The 12,946-nt window shown below is 40.0% G+C and overlaps 1 long non-coding RNA gene across 1 annotated transcript; it reads right to left on the bottom strand.

Annotated features, from left to right (window-relative positions):
• Positions 1-1,544: 1,544 nt before the first annotated feature.
• On the bottom strand, positions 1,545-1,960 carry LOC115613799. Its single transcript, XR_003993529.1, has 2 exons — positions 1,848-1,960; positions 1,545-1,585 (listed from the first exon to the last, which is right to left on the bottom strand). It is a non-coding gene; the product is annotated as an uncharacterized LOC115613799 (long non-coding RNA).
• Between the last annotated feature and the right edge of the window lie 10,986 nt (positions 1,961-12,946).

Genomic DNA, 12,946 nt, shown 5'->3' with positions numbered 1-12,946 from the left:
CTGTGTGGACACAGCACACGTCAACGGTGGGCGTTTGGAGAGTCCCTGTCCCAGCAGTGCTGGGGCGCCTCCTCCAGATGCTCCTCTGCTACCTCTGAGGGAGAAGCGAGTCACGGCTGAGCTTGCAGGAAAGACCCGGAGCCCTGCGGTGTGGGGCCCCCCTCCTCCCTCGGCAGCCCCCTGAGAGCCCTGTCCCTGCCCTGCCCTCTCCACTCCGCACCTCACCAGGTTGCAGTGACACACTGTGCCCAGCGCTCCTTTCTGTAGGCCTGACCCGACGGGTCACAGTGGCCATTGGGACATCGGCACCATTGCCCGTGTGTACCCCCAGTGCAGGCATGGCATCCTCGGCCACCCGCCACCCTCTGTGGCACAGCCACCGCCTCACAGGGGTGGCTGTGAAGCGCCCAGGCAGGGTCCCGAGGCCTCGGCATCCACATCACCGGGGTGGCTGCTCCTGCAGCAAGTGCAGAGTCAAGGCTCAGCTTAGGGACAAGGTTTTGTGGTGGACTTGGCAGTGTTAGGTTAATGGGTGGACTTGATGACCTGTAGGGTCTCCTCCAACCTAATTGATTCTGTGATTCTACTTACCATTCCATGGTTGCTTAATCACCATTTGCTTACCCTCTGATTTTCATTCAGTCATTGATTCCTTACCATTTGATCATCTCTTCATCATGAAGAAAGCCCTTTTAATTAACCTGCCAAGGATGACTTCCCTGAATAATTCACCTGCGACACCAGGACAAACACCAGATAGTGTCTTGGGCACAACCAGAGTAGGAGAAAAGGCGCCACAGAATAGTTTGGGTGAACCTTCAAAGGTCATCTATTCCAGTCCCCTGCAATGCGCAGGGACATCTTCAACTAGATCAGGTTGCCTAGAACCACATCCTGCCTGGTCTTGAATGTCTCCAGGATGGGGCACCTACTGTCTCTCTGGGCAGCCTGTGCCAGGATTTTACCACCCTCATTGTAAAGAATTTCTTCCTCACATCCAGCCTCAATCTTCCCTCTTTTAGTTTGAAAGCATTACCCCTCATGCTATCGCAACAGGCCCTGCTAAAAAGTGTCTCCCCATCTTTCTTATAGGCCCCTTTTAAGAACTGAAAGGCCACAAGAAGGTCTCCCCAGAGTCTTGTCTTCTCCAGGTTGAAGAGCCCTAACTCTCTCAGCCTTTCCTCATAGAAGAGGTGTTCCATCCCTCTGATTTTTCCTGTGCCCCTCCTCTGGGCCCTCTCCAACAAAAGGTCCATGTCTTTCCTGGACAGAGGACTCCAGAGCTGGACGCAGGACTGTAGTGGGGGGTCTCACCAGAGCGCAGTTAGAGGGGAAGAATCCCCTCCCTCGACCTGTTGGCCACGTTCCTTCGCATGCAGCCCAGGACATGGTTGGTTTCTGGGCTGCGAGCGCACACTGCCGGGTCATGTTGAGCTTTTAGCCAACACCCCAAGTCCTCCTCAGGGCTCCAGTTACCAAATAACGGATGTTGAAACACTCACCTCAAGCAATAATCTACGTCTGTCTTCCCAACCATCTTTTTCTTCACTGAGGTCTACTGATTTACAAAATAACTTAGGGCTCTCTGCACAAAAAGAAAAAATTAACATGGTTACATTCTTCTGAATGTGTTCCTCTTCGTGACTCTCATGAGCAACACAGAAACAAAGTCATTATCATTTAGGATCAAAAACCATATGTTGGCATATGTGGCTGATAAGAGTAGTCAATATTCTTAACAAGAACACCAGAAACACAGGGAAAAATTAAGTATCAGATGTATATCTGAAAGGATCCAAAATGTCTAGATAAATCGTCAAAAAGAGGGTGACTAAGTTCTGTTATACCTCTTAGGCGTTCATCCTCTTTGGAGAAGAAGAAAGATCTAGCACTTTCTCTCTGTGGTAAAGAGAAAAGCCTAGAAAAAACACAAAGGAAATTTAGCATCATAAGAGCTACCATCAAATTCCATTAGCCCAAGTTCAAGCTGTAAGGCTGTAAGGCTCCAGAGAAATCGTATGTGCTGAAGGACATTACTCCACTGTAACCCAATACAGCCTCCTATAAAAAAATGTTTCTTTAGAAAACTTCACATATGATTTGAGTTTGGGCCAAACCCACTACCCAGCTGAGTTCTCTTGCACTGAGCTAGAAACTCAGCTTTTATACTCAATTTCACATCACGGGTGGTATTGGCATTTTTGACTACTACATTCTGTGCAGCAGGGAATGGTTTTCGCAGATGACTTCCCTTGTCCAGAGATGTGGAATGAAGATGTTAGTTTCCCCGTGACCCAGGTGCTGCTATTAATATTCTCATAGCATCAACCTACCACAACCAAATAGACAACAACTACAGAAATAATTTGCATTTCTTTGTCCCTTTGCTTTCTGATGCCTCCAGTTCATCATCACCCTCAGAACTGCTGTCTTGGAAATGTGGATCTTCTTGCCATATGAATTTTACAGGGTTTATTGTTTCAACTATGTAGGGCTCTGCAGTAACAGCACAATTTAAAAAAAAGATCAGATTATTCCCCTACCATTTGATCATTGCTTCATCATGAGGAAAGCTCTTTTAATTAACCCACCAAGGATGACTTGCAGGCCAAACTCTGATGCTCAGGTTTCCTTCTCCCTAGGTGTCCTGAGATTTTGCAGAACAGCCAGCACTCGGTAGAGGAAGCAAGAAACACAGCAAAGAAAAAAATGTGGCGTTCTTTTCACCTTACGTTTCCTTATCTTTATGACACATGTTTAGGACTCTAGGAAAAGAAATCAGGGTAGCACAAGTCTTACAGACTGGATGATAATGTAGGAAAAAACAGAGTTGAATGGACAAGACCAATTAGGCAATCTATACCTGCCAGGAAAGGAATATCCTTACAACAGCAATGATTGCAGTAAAAGCACACAAAAGACCGATTCTTCTTCAAATGCAAATAAGGCTTGGAGCACATTGTGGTATGCGGCACTCATGTCAGGGAAATAAAAGGCATCTGATACTCACTTAGCTTCCAACAAGAGAGTAGCATTTTGGCTCAACCTAAGTGGCATAGGAAAGCAGGTCTGAGGTATGAATTTCACATTACCTGCTTCTATTGCCAACATTACATGCACTGTTACTTTAGTTGGAATCTCATATTTAGAGGACCAAAAAATTACATTGTGAAGCATTCAAGAGGAGAATTACACAAGCTCTGGTTGTTCAGCTGTGCACCAGTTTGAGAAAATGTTTTCTGGGAAAATCCATTAACGCAAATCTGATATGACTTCTCTAGCTTCAGAACATAAGTGAGCTCCACATAGTGCTGGCACAGTTAGGCATAGTCGTAATTTCTTTGGCACACAGCATTTTTTAAGGACTTCATACTAAATTGGTATTAGTTAGAAGATTGTTCTGGCACTAAAGAAATTTTATTTAGCTGTATTCAGAAATTTCAACAAGAATTTTGACCCAGTGTCATCTGGATAAATTTAATGGCAACTAACCATTGATTCTGAGCACAGGTTTTGTAGTTGACCAGTGCCATCCCAGAAACAAGCAGAAAGATACAGGTTAACATGACTAAACGTGTTTAATATACAGGGAAGGTTTTGGGTGAATCTCTCCTCCATTATTTGCACAGAAAAATTACTCCCTGAGTGCAGGAAAACAGAAAGGGAATGGACCCAAATGCGCTTGCTGAACAAAGCAGTGACCCTATGAATCCAGCTCCCACGGGCTAAAGAGGCTCACTGAGGGAGTCACTGCCTCATGCATTTTGTTGCAGAACACCAGTGGGTTCAATGGATGTTCCCCAGCATAAGCCTGGATCCGTGTTGCAATTAAACATCAGCAACAGAAAGGATCAGATCCTTCTTCACAGACTGGTGCATTACAAAGATAGGTACCCATGGCCACCTAATACATTTCCAAGGCACCCTCAGCCTGACGTATTTCCAAGTTTGTTGTGGTTACTCATCTTTCTTGATCAAACTGCTGAAAATCATATAACATGGTATTGGCTTATTATTTTGGAGGGCTTTTTTTTGTTCCTTCTCTATCATTACTGGTTGCCTGACTTCTTCAGTAGTTTCTAGATCACAACTCAAGAATTAGGTTGGCATTTAACCCCTTGTTTCTCTCTTCTGTGTCAGTATTAACATTTACCATTAATTGACTGTTTTGAAACAACTTCTTCGTTTAGATTCTGTGATTGATACAATATGTAAAGGCTTTAAAGACTACTTTTTTAACGGAGACATCTCTACCTGAATGTCACCTGGAATAAAATGTCTTTTTCTAGCACTGGCTGACCAGTGCTGCTTGCATCACATCAGGCTCCTAAAGGGGCAGAGCAATCCCTTTAATGTATTGTTACCAAAATAAGGCATTTATGTCACTTTTGTATTTCATCTAGATGTTATGTATTTTCACGCATACTCTTGTGCTGTGTGAATCCTATGGAAAAGTGCATATATGAAAGCAGACTAAGACTGCTTCACGTTTGACTACTTTTCCTAATGGCAAAGTTTCATAAATACATAAAACATGTCATTCCTATGGCATTTCTCTTTATATAGCATCCTGATTTTTGCTCTGAGAACTTGATCATTCTCATCATACTGTGGAGCCAGTTATGCATATATTTAAACCCAATGTTGATAGAGCATTTTTATGTAAGTGTGCAGTGTCACTCAAAAATCAGCAGTTTTAGTAAAGTCATTGATGGCTTCATCAAATTTCTGATGAGGATCAGAATCCTGATCAGCCATTTCTGTTTGTAAAATGAAATTTTAGCAACACAGAGAATGGAGAATGGTTTAGACTTCTATTTCTTTGAGCACAGCTTCTTTCTGTCCCCATCTGTCTTTGTGAGACTCCTTTCAATGTAATTTTCTCCTATGACTTGCCCTCCCCACATTTCTAGGTTGAGAAGGCAGCAGCCTCATTTCTTCAGATGGAGAAAATGATAAATGTTTGTAGTTACTAGCTGCAAGGACTTACAACAAATTTGGAAACTGCTGGTTGCTGTTAGATGGTGGGTGGTAGTTTTGGGGCTCTTTAGCCACCTGCAGCTCTCAAGCTGTTCAAGTGCAATTTGTTATGCCAGGGCTGCATCCTTGAGCAGAAAGAGGCTGTGCTAACATGGGGCTGACTGGTTAATGTGAATATCTAACTGCGGGAGATCTCAGGGAGACTGCTGAAGCCAGCACTGCTGGCTTGCAAAGGAGCAATGGGGATGCCCTGGGAACCTACTGTCATCTCATGCCCACAATGCCTCAACACTTTGAACTATGTGGACTCTGAAGTATGGGAGGGTTAGGAAGCTGGGTAGTTGTTCCTTCACTTGTATTTTTATTTTCTGACCCTCCTTTAAGCCCCTTAAAGGTGCTCTAAGGCAGAGGACAAGGATGAGTCATAACCCAGTTTCCAGACACCTTAGCAACACGACACAGTCAGACCCACAGGTATGATAAGGTCAGTAGAAAAAAAACCCTGACAGCTATGATATTCCTACACATAGCTCTTTACTGAGGATCTGTACCCTTAAAGAATAAAAAATTGCATTATTTACATAAGTACAGTGAAAAATATGGTAGAGAAGCAATATCTGAAAGCAATATAAATAATTTCCCCAGAACCTGATCTTCTGGAAGAACAGTTCTACTCACTGGGCTATTGCAGTGATCTATAAACATCTTAGAGTGGATAAGGAAGATGTATAACATAAAGCAAAAATCCCCTAGTAAGTCCTGTGACATACTCGAGTACACTCCCCAGGGCACACAATATGTTGGTAAGACAACACTGATATTAAAGGTCAGAAATTGTGAACACAAATCACAAGAGGGAATAAAGAAATCTCTTGTGGAGCACTGTAATGAGATGAAACTTCCTGTCACATCTTTAGAGTTTATAGGTATTGACTATGTTCCGAAAGCCCCCAGAAAGGAGGAGGCAGGAGCAGCTTATTAAGACAGCAAGAAGCACAGAGGATTTAAAACTTCAATGTGTCACTACCAAACAGCACAAATCAATAACTGAAATAGATTACATATATTTGTATAAGACTGGGAGAAGTCTGTTCCTCTGAGCTGATAACGTCTGCTTGATTACAGATGGTTACGTTATAGCCCCCACAAAAGGCAGAGCAGGGCTGTTAGCTGTGGGCAGTGCAGGGTAAGGCAGCAGAGACCTTTGGTTCAGCACAAATATTCCACAGGAGCTGTCTGCTGCCATAAACATGTTTTGTGAGAAGCCACAGGCAGTTGCCTCTCCTGTGCACTGCTGCTTTTCTCAAATGGTTTGCTCATTTCTCTGCAGTCATGGCAAAAGTATCATTCTTATTAGCCCAGACAACGGAGTGTCTGTGGAGACAAACCTGTTTTGTGCCTGTAGCGTGGCAGTGGGCTACAAATAGTCAGACATCACCTGAATTCTAGTATTGCCAATAAACCCAGTTACCACTGTATAGGGGATACCTATACAAGGACTGCTTGTGTCCACGAAACCTCACATTGTTACCATACCTGGAGTCAACATGGTACTGATGCATTTTGCAAGAAAAAGCCTCTTTGGAAAATGCTGTTTTGCTGTTTTATTCTTTGTTGATACGGACTTGTTGGGAGGGACTACAGTAAACAGTAAATGAATGTAATTCCTTATTGCAAGCATGATGGAGATTGACTAAATGTAACTAAGTTCACAGTTTCTCTGCCTTCATTTTGAAGTGGCTATCCCTTGAATCTCTGCATAGGTATTTTAGTATGGTAATACCTCATCACAAATGTTTGATTTCCACTAAGTTTCTCAATGAAGCTTTGATAAGCAGAAATTAACTAGCTTACTGCTAGAAATGACCATTGGAAAATAAATTATAATTCTTAATCTCTTATCTTTATACACTGCTAATTCATTACAAATGAGAAAACAACATAAAAATAAATATATTGCAAACATTGCTAGTTTTATAGTGTTGATTCATCCAGATAATTTTTATCAATCAATACTAGAGAGAGAAATGTGACTGACCTAAGTGAAATATGATCCAGCAATTTCAATATGTGAACATTATATGCACAAAACTAAACACAGATTTTTGAAAACTCTGACTCATACATTCTCTGTTTAATACGTATATACTTCACACAAGAAAGTGAATAAATGTAAGAATTTAATTTGTTATCCCTAGGGCTCTGAGTTGTTAAACTTGTAGTTAGAGGGATGAAATGTGGATATGCTCTCAGTAATTCAAGATCGAGAAAAAATTGTCATGATTTCTTCTGGTTTGAGTGATACAGAGAAGAATCTTTGATATTTTTAAAACATTAAGAAACCCTGTCTGGAGACTCTGACCAGTTGGAACTAGCCTAGTAAACCAGCGCTCTGCTATCTCACGTTGCCAGGGCTGAACATTGACCATGTACGCTGTGGTGATTAATCTTCACAGATCTGTGGATCCTCACAATTTACAAGTGGAGTCTGAGATTCCTTGATCCTGACTGGAAGCCTACCAACAGTAAAATACACCTTCATGAACCCAGTACAAGTAGTCCACAGATGACTAAGGGTCCACAGGTTGAAAACCACTGCTTTAAGAAATGGCGCTTGCTTCATTCCTGTATTAATGGGCAATATATGCTTAAATAAAAGTCACTAGTTTTGCTATTTATATAGCATTCTATATTCCTGATTTCATCCGTGTAACATAAATTCCCTGGGAATACCTGTTTAAATTGTCATCTGCTGCCTGTTCTTTACATAATGTAGTTTCTATATGCATAACACCTCCTACGTTATCTTATTTATTCTCCTGTATCTTCTGACACGCTTACTTCAATTAGTACGAAATAATGTAGTTATTACAGTATTATTATAATCACATAAGGAGATATCTGACAAATACTTCAAAATGGCTCTGACCTTTATTCTACTAATGCTGCAGTAAGTCTGTGCATATCGTTGGCTGTATTGCATCTGGAATTCTTGTGTGACATCACCTGAATCATACTCCTCCTGTGCTACGCACAGGCTTTAACCAAACATACTTCTGTTACTTTAAAAGACCAACAGATTCACGATCCAGTTGCTAGGAGGTTTGCTGAGAATTGGTTGGTTGGGGTTTTTTTGAAAAAAATCCTCATTCTGACTGCAGACAGAATGAGTTTCATGTGAAGGATGTTGTGGCATATTTAGATTTACAATAGAGAATATTTTTATCATGGCCTCTCAGTAATGCAAACTACTTTTATATTGGAATTACAATACTAAATTTAGTAGTATGTCACTGATGTCAGTATGTTTTCAAGTTTAAAGAAATATGGTAATATGGTCTTCTAGTCACATAGGTGGTAAGACTTCTTTACAATGACTCTCTTGAGGAGATACCTTTCACTTATGTTGATAAATAGATAAAATGAAATTAAACTAGTCACAGAAAATGGTTAGATAAAAATCCCCTTTTTTGAAAGCTAGTTCTTTTACGTCTGCAGATTAGATACATTATGTTTCAACTTTTATCTGTGTTAAGTAGGTATTCTGTGTCTTACATGTTTAGAATACCTAGATACCTTCTTGAAGTCTATAAAAGTAGAAGTTAAAACTAGTGCATAAATAACCTTGTAGAACACCAGGTGCAAGTTCTTGCCATGGGAAGAATTAAAGTGTATAGAGAGACTATCTATCATCTTGGCAGGTCACCACATTCAATTGAGCAATATTATTACAGTTTCTTAACAATATTAATAACACATCAGTCTATAGGCATGCCTATTCTTAGCAGAAGACAGTGAAAATAAACTGCTTTGTTTACAATATTCACAACACTGCAGTATGCCCATAGTGGAGCAGTAGAAATGTAAAATATGCTGCTGAGCTCATCAAAATCTGTAACAATTTGTCGGAAGCACAGACAAACCTTTTGGAAGGCTTTGAGAATACAGATGAAATTCCAATACAGCTGTTTTCTCCAAATTCTGCACTTCTGGAAACGCGTTCCCTCTTAAGTTGTAACAATGTCTCTGTTGGTTAGGTCTGTCAAATGAGAATGTTCCTGTGATCTGTGAGTCACTGTGTGCAAGGACCTTTAAGGTAAAATTATACACAGTTAATCTACCTGGAGTTTCCAGCACAGATTCTAGGCTTCAAGGACTCGGGCGCTAACCTTGGGTTGGTGCTATTCATTTCAGTTCATCTTTAATAGCATAGTGCTTTGTGCTATTATGATAATTAACTTTATTTTCTGGAAGCAACTGCATATTTTAAATTAACATAAAAATCCAAATGATAGCTGTATATATTCAATGTAGTATTTATTAGATAGGGAAGAAAAATAGATGAAGTAAACCTTTGTTCTATCTCTTATGAAGATAGAAAAACTTGAAGTCTTGAAAAACTTCAGTATTATCCTCAAGAAAATCAATTACAGAAGTCAGGAACTGGCACAGTATGTGCTCAGCCAGTTAAATGCTGCATATTATTGTAGCAAACATTTCTGCCGGCAGTTGTTAACCTCAGGCAATAGAGGTACATGTTTGCAGAGGAGTAAACAGCAACCAGGGAATCTGTTTATTCACTCCCATAAAAGCTTTTCTTAACTGATGTGCAGAGTTACTATTGCAGAACTAATTATAAACCAAGCACATTTTAAGTGGCACCTTTGCTGGTTGAGTTTAGTTTTACTTCTGACATCTGCATTACCAACATGCAACTATTGGTTGGTTTATAAATGACATGCAAAATTAGTAGTACTATTAATCTAAAACTATGCTTGACTTCAACAATTTTCAGAGAATAAAGGAACTTTACGAACTCTTCTCTTTGGGTAAATATTTTTAAAATTCAGTAACTAACATATGGTGTAAGAATATTCAGTTCAAAGAAGAAACAAAGCCAGACAGAAAACACAGACTGGTTAATATTTTTGTGATTATAAGCAGTACAGTAGGGATGAATCCCTCCAGTGTCGTAGGGATTCATCCCAACGTGTCCTTCAATGCGGCACTAGTATTTTGTAATGACTTCATACAAGTCCTTTGTGATCTCAAACGTCTCTGTCCATTGCTCTTATGAAGATAGGCACCATGATACTGCACTTGTCAGGGGTTTTTTCTGTTTCCAGAAATAATTTGTTTCTCCTGTCAGGCCCAGCATACCGTGTTTCTCAAAGAGCCTCTTCTGGGTGGCCATCTGGAAGCATCAGCTCAGTGCAAAACAGACAGGCTGCTGGCTTTATATTGGCTCACTTCTCTGTACTGGCTACTGCTCTAAAGGCAGCACTACATTTTATTCCTGGACTACACAGCATTGTAACTAGATGTGCAGACATGAAATTTTGATTGCTAAATTCTAGGCCTACTGACATTTGTGACAAGTCTCAGAGAAAGACCCAGGAAAAAGGATAAAGATGCAGAGGAAGAAATCAGCTAAGGACTAGCAGAGATAATGATCCAGGACTCCATAACTGAGTAAGTGCATGGAAATGTAATGTTGTACCTGTAATGCTGCATTTAGAGCACTCTCTCATGCAGTGTTTTGGAAGAAGAATTGGAAAACCCACCAGATTTTAAAGGAAGAAATGAGCTGAAAAGCAATCAAAAGTCCGAGCCTAAAAGCAGGCATGCCCAAACTATGAAGAAATTAGGTGTCAAGAGTTCTGGTGTGTGTGTCTGTCTATAGTCAGACAACGTTACAGAAAGAGTAAGAAACAGGGAGAAAAGTGGAATAATCTTCCTTGGATCTAAGAGAGGTGGGAGGATCAATGAGAAAAAAAGAAAATTTACTTACTTTAATTAATATTACAGTTTTTTCCTGCCTGTCTTCATAATTAAAATGTAAAATATGACTACACATTTTCCTTGCCATGGATGGTGCTTAGATATAAATCATCTATGGGCTTATGACTACACTTCAGTGAAATTGAAGTAATGACATGAAAGTTTGCTGAAAGGCACCATTTATAATAACAAAGATCAGCTTGGTGAAAGAAATACTAAAATTGTTTCCAGTTTAATATTATAACTTTTATGCCTCTTCATGTTACTATGCTTTAGGAACATGTATGATTATCACTAGGTGTAAGAATCATGAATCATTCAGTTTCCCAGGTGCGTCCCTGGAGAACAGTCTCAAATGCAGACATGTGAGAGTTCCCAGATTAGCTGCTGGAGCTGGAGAAACTGATTCAAGGTCTTTCCTGGATAAATTATCAGCTTTCCTGAAGCGGCATTTAAATATTGTGCTTCAGAGATCAGTTGGAGTTACTCTGGTGTAAACTGAGGGCAGTCCAACATACTTGGGTTATGAGTTGAAAGGCAGATGAAGAAATACTGGGGGGGCTTTTAATAGCTCATCTATCTAATCTAGTAACTGAAAAAGTTAGCACTCTCACCATAATTATCATCAGCTAAAACTATTGCATCCATAGTAAGAGTTGAGAAAGACCAGGTCATCAACAAGTAGGGTAGCGTCCAAGGGTGAAATATTCCTGCTCATAAGGATGAGAAGAAACTGTTGGTTTCATTTCACACAGTCCTGTCTGTGAAGGGAAGAAAAGAGCATAGAGACTTCCACATTTGCAGTTATGTACCTTTTTACCAGGTACATTACTGCGAATCTCTCAGACTTCAAAAAATTAAAAATTACTTTGAAAAAGCAGAGCTGGTTTTCAATTATTCCAAACAGATGGCTTAAGGGGAAAGATGCAACTTTTACTGCTGACAATAGATGTTTAGAAGTCAACTGATTTGAGCGTGGAAAGGAGTAAACAAATTTTTCTCTTCATTTAATTGTGCAATGTAAGCTAAACATTCTTTGTGAAATTACTATCAAAATGCAATAAGAGCAAATATAGAGCTGGTTTTGCCATGCACATTTCTAAGTCAGTAAGTGCCATCATACCAAGTGTAGAGAACGGAGCCCTTAGAGAAATCAGTGATTGTTCTTTCTTCCCCAGTCCTTTGCTGATGTTATTCCTCCAGTGCTGCCATAGGAGCTAATGGAAATTCTGCTACAGATTTAAAACAGAATATATCAAGCTCTTTGTGTTATAATGAAGAAAGATATGTTGAAATTTTGTAAGCTACTTCCGCCTTCTGAATCTAAAATACTCTATTTACCTGGTCCTGTCTGGTCCTATTAAATAGGAAAAAATCCTATTTAAATCAGCCATTTATTGGTTACAGTGAAGTCTTTCAAAAAATATCTCACAGAAATGCATTTTTTCCCATAAATGAAGGCTAAGATATATATTAAAAATAATAGAAACATCAAACATTTAAAGTACATTGACTCTGCTGTATTTAGTTTTGCTACTTAATTTCTCTTGGCTAAATCTCAGCGAAGAGGGTGATTTTTCCTCAATGCCTATATGATTGTTTAAAAAAGAGGGCTTCCAATAAGCAAAGATAAGCTTCTAAAAAGAGGTTACCCATTACAAGGGATGCTAGATACTTAATGCAGTTCCTGCAGACCTGGAAGCATCGGTCTGTATTGAATATTCCACAGAAATTCACAACGTGTGTTTAAATGCCGCTGCTACTGGGTTTCTTCCATAACTCATCCCTAACTCCAGCCAAGAGCTGGGTACTGTTGAGCCTTTCTCAGGGAGGTTTGTGCCATCTAGTGGAAAATGCCCAGCTGGCACCCACCACACCGACACCCAAACCCCTTTGTCTACAGCCTCAGGGTGCAACACCTGTATCTAACCCCTTAGGGAGAAAAAAACACGACAACAGACATATTCACTTCCCGTAGCATTGCCTCTTACAAGTCTCTCTTCTGCTTAATATATTGCAGAATATTGCCTCTAATTTATCCTTAACTGTATTGGCTGCTTCTTATTGACCTTCATTAATTTCCCTGAATATTCAATTGTAATAAATAAACCGGTTCTGGAAGACATCAAGAGCTCTCACATCATAGGGATAGATTTAACATACAGAAAAGAAACCTGCCCTTGTA

Source organism: Strigops habroptila, chromosome 1, assembly GCF_004027225.2.
Source record: "Strigops habroptila isolate Jane chromosome 1, bStrHab1.2.pri, whole genome shotgun sequence".
NCBI classification, from domain to species: domain Eukaryota; kingdom Metazoa; phylum Chordata; class Aves; order Psittaciformes; family Psittacidae; genus Strigops; species Strigops habroptila.
Note: the sequence above shows the minus strand (reverse complement) of the source record. Positions and strands in the feature narration are given on the sequence as shown.